The 12032-nt window shown below is 42.9% G+C and overlaps 1 protein-coding gene and 1 pseudogene across 1 annotated transcript in view; one reads left to right on the top strand and one right to left on the bottom strand.

Annotated features, from left to right (window-relative positions):
• The window catches only part of LOC126175183 (uncharacterized), a 273671-nt gene that overhangs the window by 94684 nt on the left and 166955 nt on the right, over positions 1 to 12032 (top strand). The window lies entirely within an intron of this gene.
• Positions 674 to 790, bottom strand: LOC126177746 (5S ribosomal RNA; annotated as a pseudogene).

Raw genomic sequence — 12032 nt, 5'->3', positions numbered from 1 at the left:
ATGATGGTAAGTTTTGTTGCCCACCAGCTGCCCCAATTTCCTGCCAACATTTGGTTCCAACATGACGGAGCAACGGCACATACGGCACGGGTGTCAGTGGGAGCTGTGCGACGATTGTTTGGTAATCGTGTCATTTCAAGACACGGTGATACTCCTTGGCCCCTGATGTCGCCTGATCTGAGAGCGTGTGATTTTTTCTTGTGGGGCCATCTTAAGAGCGCGGTTTACCGTACTCGACCTGCTACCAACGAAAAACTTAAAGCAAGAATACGAGAGGATATCTCCAGAATTCCTATTAAAATGTTAGGTCGAGCCATGTATAACGTTCCTATCAGGCAGCAGGAATGGGTGCGCCGAGGGGGAGCTCATTCATCGAATACGATATTTAAGAAATAAAAATGTCACATTCAATAATGGCATACTCTGTACTATACGCTGACATAAACAAATATGTGTATAGTGATTATAAAAGCACTCCGTCTCCAGGCCACAAGTGGCCCATCGGGACCATCCGACCGCCGTATCATCCTCAGTTGAGGATGCGGATAGGAGGGGCGTGTGGTCAGCACACCGCTCTCCCGGTCGTTATGATGGTTTTCTTTGACCGGAGCCGCTAGTATTCGGTTGAGTAGCCCCTCAGTTGGCATCACGAGGCTGAGTGCACCCCGAAAAATGGCAACAGCACATGGCGGCTGGATGGTCACCCATCCAAGTGCCGACCACGCCCGACAGCGCTTAACTTCGGTGATCTCACGGGAACCGGTGTATCTACTGCGGCAAGGCCGTTGCCGAAGTGATTATGCTCAGCCATTAATCTCCATTCCAAAATTTTTCGTTCTTTTGAATCACCTGTACTTTGGGAAATGCTGAGAGAGGTGATTGGGTTGTTAGTTTACAACTTTGTGTCTGTTGCGCCTTTGAATGAAGGTATCACTTTTGAAAGTTTAATCTCTGTGTCAACACTCCTTCATTAAATGACAGATTAGTAATGTCTGCTAGTTAGCCTAGCACTTGCAATTAGAAAAGGAGTTTTTCATACAAGTAACACTGCTACTTCATCTGCACCTACTGTGAGGCTTTGCGGACCTTTAATATTTTACGTTGGCTGTTTGAAACTGTGATCGTGCTGTTCGGAGGTCATAGGTATTTAAGTTTTTCCACTTAGAACACGAGAAACATTCGTAAATTAATTATTTACATTTTGTGGCCGAACTTGGTTCATGAGCTTTGTGCAGTCTTGGATGAATTGTGATCATCGTAAATTTAAAAAGTAACACACATGTAAAAGTTGTGAGATAACACTGAACAAGAATGTGATTGTTAGCTGTTGTAATTTAAACTATCCTGTATCCGATAAAATTTGTTCCATTTAGCGTATTCATGTACTTGTTGTGGGCCATACTCTACTTCATAAGAAAACGTTCAGTACGAAACTAGAAATACTATAAATAGTTCGTTTCCCGTCTAATCCTTTTCCTTCTGTGTATAAGATAAAGTTATGATATTAGGTTCCAACAATTACTTAAAATTACTTTATTTTGCTTAAGGTCGTCTTACCGTACACTTTTCCACTATTTGACGGAGTACCAGAAGGTGAAGTCAGAAATGTAAAAAGTGTGTGAGTCATGAGTCCCCTCATCGTATTTGTACCTTCAGGCGAAAATTAGAAGTGCGTATGTCCTGTAATACCAAGTAATTATAAATCAACTTTAACGTTGTATCTTAAAGCTTTTACAAACGATGTTTCTATATGTACCACAAAAGCTACATAAAAAGCTGCAGCTAGTTCCAGACCTGGACATTGTTTAGAATAAGGGTGTAACATTTTTTTCTGAAGGTAAACATGCATGCAATACCGTAAATGCATAATAGGATGATGTCCTTACTTTAAATATTAAAATGGTGTACACCACATGTCAATTATTGCAAAATATGTCACATATTTAGTTAATGCTGCAGCAGCAGATGGGGCTGCAAACACAAGCATATTATACATGCAACAGTGGTATTTTATGTAACACATAATTTTCACATTCACTTACAAGCTACCTACATCTGCATATACAGTGTGATTCAGCTACCCATACCTAGGGGTCTTATTCAACCCACAATTCCTTCAAATATCTTGCGCAACATTTCATATTCTCTCGCTCGCTACCCACAAACTACTATCCCTACAGAAAAAAATAAACAGGACCTTTTTGTAAGAAATTTGATCTAGTTAAATTTTGTACTGGGACACATTTTCACTAGACACCACTGTATTCGAATTATTCAAGAAAAACTTACAGAAGTTTCTTTCAACGCGTTTTTCTTGAATAAATTGATAACCATGGCCTCCAGCGAAAACGTGTTCCTGTACAAAACATAACTACATTAAATTTTCTTCGAAGTAGTCATGTTCATTTTTTTTCTATAGGACCAATAAATTGCACAGAGTGAGGGAGAGAATACGAAAATCTCGAGGGTGGTTTTTGACAGCATTGCGGGTTGCATAAAACCCGTAGCTGAATCATCCTGTATACACCTCAAGCCATTTTATGGTGTGTGGTGGTGGGTACTTCGTGTACCACTGCCACTTCCCCCTTTCTTTTTCCAACCATAAATAGTGCGCAGGAACAACGATTGTTGAGAAGCCACCATGTGAAATGGAATCTCTCTAATTTTAACTTCACCGTCTTTTAATACATAGGAGGAAGCAATATATTCATTGAATATTCTAGGAGCGTACGCTCTGGGTATTTTAAGAGTATACCACATCCCACACTCACCGCCTCTGTTGTACTTTGTGCCACTGGAGTTGGATGAGCATCATACGTTCTAGTAACGGTGTGACATTGTCCAGCCTCCAGACACAACTGAACTGGGGTTCCATGCTCAGTCTATTTATATTCCGGACCTGGTATATCGAACTACCCAGTAATTGTTTCATATATTAACTGAACGAAACCCCCATTTGCCTAGAGAGCAGATGGAGCGTATCACCTTTTTGTGCGACGAGCCTGTTACCATCGTGCTATTCCGGGACGTCTGGCTATAGAAAAGATTACTCCACTCCTGTGTTCCTGTGTTGTGTCTATGAAATATGTAAGAAAGTGCCATGGGGAAGGTCAACAAGGACGAGAATACCGAAGTGCTAGTACGGCTAGTCGGCTCTTGTCATATGAATTTTACACGCCAGACTACTCCGGCCCCGCGCCCTCCTCTGCCTGCAGTAAATATTGGGAAATGCGTCTCACACGAAAGGCTTCCGCGTCTCTTTCCGACAGTCTGCTCGCCGGAACACTTGTTCTACGCAGTAAACGAGGATTGGTATGGTAGCCCAAGTCCTCTGTGCCTAATACCGTACACCGTTCGAAGCTAGAGGATATTCCGGGTATTTGGCGCAGTCGTATTCGCAAATGGAACACGTGGAGGATTTCATACGTGCTCTTACACGCGCGGTAAGTAGAAAGTGCTGTTGATTCTTTATTAATATTAATACCCTCAGACTTCAAGAAGAATATAATAATTCTAATCCCAAAGAAAGCAGGTGTTGACACATGTAAAAATTACCGAACCGTCACTTTAATAATTCACGGTTGCAAAATATTAACCGAATTCTTTACAAACGAATGGAAAAACTGATAGTAGCCGACCTCGGGGAAGTTCAGTTTGTATTTCGTAGAAATGTTGAAACACGTGAGGCAATACTGACCCTACGACTTATCTTAGAAGATAGATTAAGGAATGGCAAACCTACGTTTCTAGCATTTGTAGACGTAGAGAAAGCTTTTGACAATGTTGACTGGAATACTCTCTTTCAAATTCTGAAGGGACGGGAGTAAAATACAGGGAGCGAAAGGTTATTTACAATTTGTACAGAAACCAGATGACAGTTATAAGAGTCGAGGGGCATGAAAGGGAAGCAGTGGTTAGGAAGGGAGTGCGTCAGAGTTGTAGCCTATCCACGATGTTATTCAATCTGTATACTGAGCAAGCAGTAAAGGAAACAAAAGAAATATTCGGAGTAGGAATTAAAATCCATGGAGAAGAAATAAAACCCTTGAGGTTCACCGATGACATTGTAATTCTGTCAGAGACAGCAAAGGACTTGGAAGAGCAGCTGAACGGAATGGACAGCGTCTTGAAAGGAGGATACAAGATGAACGTCAACAAAAGCAAAACGAGGATAATGGAATGTAGTCGAATTAAATCGGGTGATGCTGAGGGAATTAGATTAGTAAAGGAGTTTTGCTATTTGGGGAGCAAAATAACTGATGATGGTCGAAGTAGAGAGGATATAAAATGTAGACTGCAATGGCAAGGAAAGCGTTTCTGAAGAAGAGAAATTTGTTAACATCGAGTATAGATTTAAATATCAGGAAGTCATTTCTGAAAGTATTTGTGAGGATTGTAAACATGCATGAAAGTGAAACATGGAAGATAAGTAGTTTAGACAAGAAGAGAATAGAAGCTTTCGAAATGTGGTGCTACAGTGGAATGCTGGAGATTAGATGGGTAGACCACATAACTAATGAGGAGGTACTGAATAGAATTGGACAGAAGAGAAATTTGTGGCACAACTTGACTAGAGGAAGGGATAAGTTAGTAGGACATGTTCTGAGGCATCAAGAGAACACCAATTTCATATTGGAGGGCAGTGTGGAGGGTAAAAATCGTAGAGGGAGACCAAGAGATGAATACACTAAGCAGATTCAGAAGGATGTAGGTTTCAGGAGGTACTGGGAGATGAAGAAGCTTACCCAGGATAGAGTAGCATGGAGAGCAGCATCAAACCAGTCTCTGGATTGAAGACCCCAACAATAACACAACAACATTAAGCGTCATGTTACACTATGACAGAAGGCCGCCGTTAATCATCAGTAGCCTCTTAATAGTCCTAAAAGTCAGCAGGTACTATTTCATTGGTGTCTGTAAAGATACGGTAAGCTTACGATTGTCAGGGTACAGATTACACAGTTTACATATTATCCGTTCGGAAGTCGGCGATTTTTGAAAAAAAAAAAAGTCTGAAGTATTGTGTTATACATTGCCTGACAAGAGAAATAAAGCTCTCAAAAGTGGATGAGGAAACTAAATGAAACTTCACGGATTGAGAAGGTATGTGATATTATTTCTTTGATTACAATATCGAGTAAAATTTATAAAGAACTTGGCGCTATGAATCCACTTATCAGTTTGACGCTGCACCCGCTGTTGCCTGGATGCATGCGCTGATTCGGTTGGGATGTGTGTCATAAACCGTTGTATCTTCTCCAGGGGCGAGCTAGACCACAAGTGATGTGGATACTGGCGTTGGGACGAAGCTGGTCGCATACATGTTCTGTATGGAATAGATTAGGGGATCTCGCTGGCCACAGGAGTATCTAACATATCACGCAGACAGCTCATTGAGAACGTGTCATGTGTAGACGAGCATTGTTCTGTCGAAAAATGGCACCGCGATACTGTCGCGTGAGAGGTGACACACGAGGACGCAGGAGGACCGCGACGTACCATTGTGCCATCTGAGTTCCCTCTTTCAATACACACCGTAATCTGAAGTCATACGCGATGGCGCCCCACGCTGTGACGTCAGCGGAAACATCACTGAAGAACGGGAGCTCTCTTCAAGTCGCCGCCATACCCGTCGACGATGGTCATCGCAGTAGTGCAGAACCATGATTCGTCACTCAACACAGTGCGATGCCTTTCATCAGCTGTCCACGCTTTTCAGTCTCGGCTCCATTCCTAACGCAGCCGTTTCTGTTGTGATGTTGGAGCGGCAGTTCCCTTGTTGGGCTGCAGCTAGTCTCCAACCAGTGGTATGATGGGACACAGAGTGTTGCAGGGAGACCACTATTTCTCCTCGATGGCAGGCACAGATGTCCAGGGGTTACGGAGATATGCTGACGTGTCACTGTCTTCAGGCCACCTACCCCACACCCATCCCCATTCTTAGAGGAGCAATATTTTCGGTACTGCCGCGAATGAGCCTGGCGACCCCAAAAAGTACGGATTAGACACTAATATCTATCGGTATCGAATATCTGTGTATATCATGATTGCTTATTCCCACACTTCTACCAGGGGCCTGAAGATGGCGCAGTAAAACGCTGAAACTGGTTGCCCAGTAAAATAAGGCTGAAAATTGATGGCTGAAAGGTGTTTAATTAGACATCATGTAAAAAAGATCAGGCCAAAGACTGCTCATGGAATGTTTCATACGACGTCTAGCTCGGTGCTGTCATGTGACTGTGAAGACACTGCGATGTTGTGCAACTGTTGCTCTCAGCCGCTGCGGGAAATGCTGATTTTTATCAGTAAAAATAATCATACTAGTTTAAGAACGCTCTATCGACTGGATAGTTAAACTGCAATGCAGCCAACGTTTGTTGAAAATTTGAGTCAAAGAAACACATTTGTGTGTGTGTGTGTGTCTGTGTGTGTGTGTGTGTATGTGTGTGTGTGTGTGTTCCAACTAGTGACCTGCCACGGCTTCGCACGGGTAAACACTTAAGTATCTACGGTTGGACGACATGACTGCCGTAGCAGTAATCCGAGGGGTGTTCAATAAGTAAAGCAACACATTTTTTTCTTGACCAATTTGGTTGAAAAAATGTGGAATTTGTTGTGGGACATCGTGGAATATTCCCGCTTCAGTCTCTATATTTTCAAGATGTTCCGACAGCCGGCGGTGGTATACGTAACCTTTAAAATGGCGTCTGTAACTGAGGTGCTTTCCGAACAGAGAGTTGTCATTAAGTGTCTTTTAGCGGAAAACCATACCGTTGCACATAATCATAGGCGCTCGCGAATGTCTACGGAGAGCTGGCAATGAACGAACGCATGGTGAGTCGTTGGGCGAGATGACTTCATCATGGCAACAAGTTCGCGCAAACCTGTACGATCTCCTGCGCGACGGACGGCGTGCAATGTTGGAACGTGCAGACACTCTCATTCGAGATGATCGACGGATCACAAACAATTCACTGCTCAACTGGACGCCTGACGAGTTTGAGCACTCGAGAGGAGCTAACAAAACTTCATTGCACTGTTCTTCCTCATCCACACCACAGGCCAGATCTCGCGCCGACCGCGGTGGGCGAGCCGTTCTAGGCGCTTCAGTCCGGAACCGCGCGACTGCTACCGTAGCAGGTTCGAATCCTGCCTCGGGCATGGATGTGTGTGATGTCCTTAGGTTAGTTAGGTTTAAGCAGTTCTAAGTTCTAGGGGACTGAAGGCCTCAGATGTTAAGTCCTATAGTGCTCAAAGCCACTTGAACAAGCCAGATCTCGCATCTGAGACTTCGATCTGTCTGGCCCGATGAAGGATGCACTCTGCGGGAGGAAGCACGGGGCTGATGTGCAGGTTATTGATGCAGCTCGTCGTTAGCTCCGACGTCGACCAGTTGAGTTGTACCATGCGGGCATACAGGCCCTCACAGTAAGCTGACATAAGCCGTCACATTAAGCGGTGGTTATGTCGAAAAATAGGGTTTTGAAGCCCGAAGAGTGGAGAATAATATTGTACATTGGAATCCTGAATAAAACCAACCTGCTATCAGAAAAAGATTGTTACATAACGCATTGATCGCCCCTCGTAAATTATACACACAAACATCACCGTGAATAAGTCTATATGTTAGTAAAACCCATATCAGAATCTCTACAGTAGTTCCTGAGATTAGATAGCAAACACAGACAGAAAAACGCGTTCCGGGACTTTCTAATACATGTAGATATGTATAGTTCCTAGTCAAGCTTCGCTGTTCTCTGGAGTTAGGGCAGCTGTTTACATTACCGCCTTTTTCCTCGGTGGCTGATCAGCTCGTGGCTGCCATCATTGCCACGAGATGTCACTCTAAATGCCAACTAAATATGAATATATTACATACTCATCGTAACTACAATCGTACACTGTAGACACAAACCATCCTGATGAACCAATCTATCTGTTAGATTGGTTCATAAGTTTGTAACGTTTTTCCATAAGTTTAATGAACGTAAAACAGACTTTAGTCATCAACAATATATTCTCCTTAACTATTTACGACAGTCTGCCAGCACTGGGATAGCTTCACGATTCCAGGACTGTATAAATCATGTGGTTTTGAGGCAACGAACTCGTTTGGGGTGCATTTTCATCCGAAAAGGAAGTTCTTTGGAGGTTGATTGACGGAGATCAGAAAAGGTGAAAATCTGAGAGTGCAAGATCAGGCGCATAAGGTGGGTGCGGAACGCACTGTACAGTGTTTTTTGTCAGTCTAGCAGAATGCGGGCGGGCGTTATCATGGAGTGGCATTCTTCACGTAGTCTTGTTGGTCGTTGTTCTTGAATCGCGTCTGCAAGACGTCTCAGTTGCTGACAATAAATGTCGACAGTGATGGTTATACCCCATGGAAGCAATTGGTAGCACACCACACCGTCACTGTTCCACTATATGGGTAACATTATCTTTTGTGGATGTGCACAGGTCTATGAACGGAAAGTTGCTGCTTTCTTTTCCTTATATTAGCATAAAGACCCCATTTCTTGTCACCATAAACGACACAGGATAGGTTCTCGAGTCAATTGATGACGAGCAAGCAAAACTGCTGATTTTTGTGACTTTCGTTTAGAGCATACACCCTATTTTTTAGCCTTCCTCACTGCATGCAAATATCGCTCGGTGGTCGAATGGTCACAGTTCATCGCATTTATCAGTTCTCGAGTACAGGGACGTAGATCATTGTGGATTAATGTGTTTAAACGAACTTCCTCAAACCTCGAAGGTCTTCCTGAACGTCGAGAGTCACTAATGTCAAAATGATCCTCCTTGCACGAGAAAGCCATTTTCTTGCTTTACTCTATCCAATGGCATTATCCTAAGCACGGCGCAAGTGTTTCTGGCTGCCTCTGCTGCTGTCATCTGTCTGTTAAATTCAAACAGAAGAATACATCGGAAACGTTCCAATTTCTCCACTCGGCACTCCATTTTTTAGCGTCCACAGCTCCATTCACTATCTCCGAATGACAAAATGACAATATGTAAACCGAAATAGCGACAGTGAACTACAAATAAAAAATGACAATTGGTAAATGAACCCATAGCAACCGCAATACCAACATGAAAAATAAAAACGTTGTGGACTTGGCACCAACCAGATATTAGTGAAAATCGTATCGAATTCCCTGCAGAAGTTCCTGAGATCAGCCTTCAGATACAGACAGAAAAACGCATGCGGCGTGGGACTTTAATTTAGTAATAGTTATAGGTCTATTGCTAATTGTGAAATATTTTCTCAAATTACGTTTCTTCGAAATATCTAGCAAAGTAAACAATTAAAATTGTATATATATATATATATATATATATATATATATATATATATATCTGTACTATAAAGATTATTGCATCTATAAAGATTATTGCATCTTTTTTATTTTTTAAAAAAAAGACCAGCTCGCAGCACGTAAAAAAAGTAGAATAGAGCGACTGCCATGTAAGCAGGAGATCCCGGTTACGAATCCTGGTCGGGGCACATTTTCAACTCTCCCCGTTGATATTTATCAACGCCTATAAGCATATAAAGGTCTGGATTTCATTGTAATTTCGCACAACGTGTGTTTGTTTGAGATATTAAGCACTGATTAACCCACAAATTTAAGAACACGACAGCCCTCTAGGGTCGTTTAATTGAGAGAGTTTCCAAAACAAATAAAATATTTCAGTCTCGATCCAAACAAGAAAAAGAATTTTTGCAATCTCGGTCCCACTGCCTGAAACGCAGCGAAGTGCTGCGGCAAACGCCACATGTACTTGTCCCACGTTCCCCTCCCTTCATCTCTTGGAATGGTGGAAAATTTGGGGGCCCAGGTGGGGCGAGTATGCCAATGGCAGTTTCAGATGCCCGGTGGCACATTGTAAAGTGGTAATCAACTGACGAAGCAAGTCATAACTGCTATTATTGCTGTTCGGGTTGCTGCTGCAAAAATGTTCAAATGTGTGTGAAATCTTATGCGACTTAACTGCTAAGGTCATCAGTCCCTAAGCTTACACACTACTTAACCTAAATTATCCTAAGGACAAACACACACACCCATGCCCGAGGGAGGACTCGAACCTCCGCCGGGACCAGCCGCACAGTCCATGACTGTAGCGCCCTAGACCGCTCGGCTAATCCCGCGCGGCTTGCTGCTGCTGTTCTAACATCTGAACTAACGCTGAATCCATTGTGTTCGAGAAATGCATGCGGAAACGAAACAATCTCGTCACGAAAAACCGTAGCATTTACAGTTTCATTAAAAATAACAAAGTACACAGTAAATACAACTATTGTTATTGAGCTCCCAATATTACACAAACAAATGGACAGAAAACTGTGAGAGAATAATCTTGGACAAGTCCGGTAATAAGTAAAGTTCGTCATAACAAGTCACAGAACAGTCCTAATCGACAGGCAGAACCTTCATGTCGTGCAGATGATGCATAGATAGCAGGCTGCGCTGTTGATGTGCAGCTGTCCTCACTCGGCCGGCTGTGATGCTGGCAGCAAGCTAAGCAGGGGCTCTCGTTTCGTTCTCTCGTCGGTGGCTCCAAAAGTGAACTCGGTGGTGGTAGTGGCAGCGTTAAGTGGATACGTTACTACATCTGCCTAACGCTTAAGAACAAAGTGCAGAGTAATCTTGTAGAAGTAGATCCCCGAGGAATAAGTGCATTCCAGCTAAGCCGCTGATTAATAATTTTTTAAAGCACCTGAAGAACAGCAGCGATCTATAGATTATATAATAGAAAGTAATCAGTTGTGATCTCAAATGATGTTTTATTTCGTTACCGGAGACGGTCGAGATCATCTTCAGACTAGAGGATGCCACCATTGATGGCCTGCATGGATGATAAGCAGAGACGTGGTAGATGTGTGGATGCACACTGCATATACTGCACCTCTGCTCATCGTCTGCGCTGGTCAACAATGTGTCACCCTCTAGTGTGAAGACGGTTTACTGAGACTGAAGCCAGTAACCACTGATGAAATAAAACATGATTTGAGATCATAACTGGTTATTTTCATTAAAAAAAAGCTGCTGATGTTTGAACTTCTCAGGATGGATGTAAGCTATAAGGAAAGACCGGTAATATACGGTACAGATAAGAAACAAGATGGAAAAATAAGAAGAGAAGACCAATAACGATGTGATCGCATTAGAAAGGGTTTAAAACAGGGCTGTAGTTGAAACTTCCTGGCAGATTAAAACTGTGTGCCAGACCGAGACTCGAACTCGGGACCTTTGCCTTTCGCGGGCAAGTGCTCTACCAACTGAGCTACCCAAGCGCGACTCACGCCTTGTCCTCACAGCTTTACTTCTGCCAGTTGGTAGAGCACTTGACCGCAAAGGCAAAGGTCCTGAGTTCGAGTCTCGGTCCAGCACACAGTTTTAATCTGCCAGGAAGTTTCATATCAGCGCACACTCCGCTGCAGAGTGAAAATCTCATTCAGGGCTGTAGTTTTTCACCACTTCTGTTCAACTTTTTCATCAAGTAAGCAATGATGGAAATAAAGAAATGTTCACGACTGGAATTAAAATTCATGGCGAAACGATAATAATTCGCTGACGACATGGCCATGCTCAGTGGAGAATTACGAAACTTTTTGGGTGTAGTAAACAGTCTAATTGAGGACACGCTATGGATTGGGAGTAAATAATGAAGAATGGCGGAAGTGAGATTAGCGACAAACTTAACATCGACGAAATGGGCGAAGCAAAATAACGCTTGACGGATAAAGCAAGGGGGACATAAAAAGCAGACTAGCATAGGCAAAGGGGGCATTCCTGATCAAAACAAGTCTATTGGTTTGAATTATTGGCCTCAGTTTGAGGACGAAATTTGTGAGACCGTACGCTTGAAGCTCTTCATTGGGTGGATGTGAACCAGACTAGAAGAGAATTGAAGCGTCTGACATGTCGTACTAAAGAAGGATGTAGAGAATTAGGTGGACTGATAAGATAAGAAATGGGGACTTTCAACGGCGAGGAGAGGAAGATACGAAAACATTGACAAGAAAATGA

Source organism: Schistocerca cancellata, chromosome 3, assembly GCF_023864275.1.
Source record: "Schistocerca cancellata isolate TAMUIC-IGC-003103 chromosome 3, iqSchCanc2.1, whole genome shotgun sequence".
NCBI lineage: Eukaryota > Metazoa > Arthropoda > Insecta > Orthoptera > Acrididae > Schistocerca > Schistocerca cancellata.
Note: the sequence above shows the minus strand (reverse complement) of the source record. Positions and strands in the feature narration are given on the sequence as shown.